The following is a 3217-nucleotide window of genomic DNA, read 5'->3' on the forward strand; positions in this document are numbered from 1 at the left end:
AGAAAGAAAGAAAGAAAGAAAGAAAGAAAGAAAGAAAGAAAGAGAAGGAAACACACAGCCTTCTGTTGCCAGCCCTGGAGACACAGCATGACCTTCCAAGTGCTTTTGCCTCTTCCAGCTCCAGCAAAGATGGCTCCACTCAAGGAGTGGGTCACAGGGTTCCATCCCGGGTCCAGTACTCTTCAACATTTTTAGGCATGATTTTACGCATGAGGAAGTGCAAGAAAAGATAATTATGCATGAGGAAGTGCAAGAAAAGATAATTAAATTTGCAGATGACACAAAGCAAATACCCTGGAAGACTGAGATAAGATTCAGGGTGAGCTTGATAGGTTAGAAAGCTGAGCAGGGAACAAAAGAATGAAATCCAATACGGACAAATGCTAAGTTCTCCACTTAGGAACACGGGGAACTGCTACAAAAAGGGGAACACTTGGTTCAATAATACCGCAAACATTATTGTGGGGTTGTTGTGATGTAGCTACAAAAAAGGCAGGTGCTATTTAGGGCCACATTAACAGAAGTATCACATTCAAAACACATGAAGCACTGGTTCCCCTCTACTGAGCACTTGTCAGAGCTCACCTGGAGTACTGGGTCCAGTTCTGGGCACCTAAGTTTTAAAAACATAGAAACAGAGTGAGTCAGAAGGGGCCTTCAGGGCCATCTAGTCTGACCCCCAGCTCCAGCCGGCTCCGCTCACGACATGCCCACCATGTGCATGTCCAGCCTATCCTTGAACACCCGCACCGATGGGGCCTCAACCACCTCCTGTGGAAGCCCATTCCACATCCTCGGGGTGAACCTCACTCTCATAATCACCCTCAGCCTCTCCATTACCCTCACCCTCATCCTGACCATGACCCTGACCCTCATCCTGACCTGGGCCTGAACCTGAACTTGACCCTCACCCTCACAATGAGCATGACCCTCACCCTGACCCTTTCCTCAGCCTCACAATGATCCTCACCCTCACCCTGACCTTGAACCTAAACCTCACTCTCACCCTCTCCCTCACACTGACCCTAACACTAATCATGACCCTGACCCTGACCCTCACCCTCACCCTCAGCGTGACCTTGAACCTGAAACTGACCCTCATCTTCACCCTGGCACTAATCCTGATCCTGACCCTGACCTTGAACATGAACCTCACCCTCAGCCTGAAAAAGATGCAGAAAAGCTGGAAAATGTACAGAGGAGGGCAGCAGGAATGATCCAAGGGACTGCAGGCCAAGCCCTAGGAGGAAAGGTTTCTGAAGCTCGGCCTCAGAAAGAGAAGACTGAGAAGAGATAAGAGTGTTTTTTTGTTTAGTCACAAAGTCATGCCCAACCCATCATGACCGCATGGACAACATTCCTCCAGGCTCTCCTGGGCAGCGGATGTGGGCTTGGGTGGGCTCTGGGGGATGGTGGAGGGCAGGAAGGCCCGGAGGAGTGTTGTCCATGGGGTCCCGATGGGTCGGGTGCGACTTCGCGACTAGCAACAGCAGCCTATAAGAGGCCATGCCCAATCTTGGCTTTCTGTCAGCTCTGCTTTGCGGGAGGAGCCTCGCTGGGGACCGATCTCGCAGGCAAAATAATCGAGTCAGATCTCATCAGGGTGTTGCTTCCCCTTTTCCCCTCACAACTGAGACCCTCTGGGGAAAAGACCAAGGGTGTTTTTGCAACAGTGACGAGGCTTCTAACGTCTCTTGTCCTCCAAAGTCTTTCTCCAGGGCACCTCGCCAGCCCTGTAAATTGCTGACGAGGAGGCTGCAATCATGCAATCCCTCGAGTTCCTCTCCATGCGAGCCTTTTGAGGGCTTCACCTTCACAGCAGGGGCTGTCCAGGCGGATTCCCAAAGGGATTTCTGGAAGCCCCCCTTTGGCCACGGCGGCGGCGGCGGCGGCGGCAGAAGGCCTCCGCCTTGATCCACCTGCTTGGAAGCCAAAGAAGCGCCATCCTCAACCCCCGCAGCCCCCGCAGCCCCATCCCGCCTTGCCCAGGATCGGGGAGACCTTCCCGGGCCAGGACGTTTCCGGCCGCCCCCTCCAGCTCCGGGGCGCCAAGCAGCGCAGCCATCCCCCGCGCGCGATCCTGCCCTGGAGACCCGCGCAGGGGGAGGCAACTGCATGGCGAGCTCGCCGGCAGGAGGAGGACGCCTTTTCCCACTGCGGAAAAACCGCAGCCTGCTCCGCCCCGAGAAGGGCTCCCACGAGTGGGATCGTGCGCAGGAAAGCCCGCGGCTTGGCACCCGAGGAGTCAGGATCCGGCCCCACGAGCGGTTCCAATCGCAAGCTGAGGCTGGGGGGGGCGGTCTCCCCTCTTTCTCCTGAAGCCCCCCATGCTCGGCCTCCTGCCCCGCCTTCCCCACTCACCTCCCGATTCCACCTTCCCGGCGCGCCACGGATCCGCGCAAGCGGGCCGCCCGGCACCGCCGTCCCGCCTCTCCACGAAGCGCCGCGCTCCTCGCTGGACCCTCCGGGACGCAAAGACTGACGCGAGCGCGCAACGGCCCGTCCACACTGGAACTGCCCCTCGGGGGGAGCGGAAAAGCCGGATGGCCGGACCGCGCCGGGAGCCCGCCGCTTCCGTCGGTTTGGCGCAGTCGAAGCCCTCCCGCCTCCCGCAGCTGCGCCGCGAGAGCCGCGCGCACCGGGGGGCGCAGACGGGGGTCCGCACGAGTTTTGCGTGCCCCACCGCGAACCTTGGTGGATCGGGGAGCACGTGGGCCCGCGATCTGTATCAGTTATGGGTGATCATTTCTATTGTCCTTGCATTTTTTTATTTGTTATCCTGACTCGCGGGCAGTCCCATGCCAGGCGTGCGCCCAGGGATCCTCGGAGAATTGCGGGCATCCTGTCGAGGGTGGGAGGGATGCGCGCGGCTCGCCGGCTGCCAGCTGCGCTCCCCTGATCCGGCTTGCAGCCTCCGGGTTTTCCTCTCCGTGTGGGGGGCAGGAAAGGCCGAGGGGCCTCCTGGAGGCGGCTGAAACCGCCGCTCCCTTTCGCTGGACCTGGAGATGGCTCTCCATCTCCGAAACTGCGCCGACTGGCGATTCTGCTGCGGGGGCGGGGGTCCCTGCTGCCACCTTTAGGGGATTTCTGCGGACCCCCCCCCCCACAAAAGTGAAATGCCTGCTGAAATGTAGATTGACCTAGAGAAAGCACTGTGCAGGATGAGGCCTGGCAGGCATGACCTGCACAGAATCCACAGCATTTGCAAGGGTGCCTG

Source organism: Varanus komodoensis, unplaced genomic scaffold (assembly GCF_004798865.1).
Source record: "Varanus komodoensis strain SLA01 unplaced genomic scaffold, ASM479886v1 scaffold172, whole genome shotgun sequence".
Taxonomy (NCBI): Eukaryota; Metazoa; Chordata; class Lepidosauria; order Squamata; family Varanidae; genus Varanus; species Varanus komodoensis.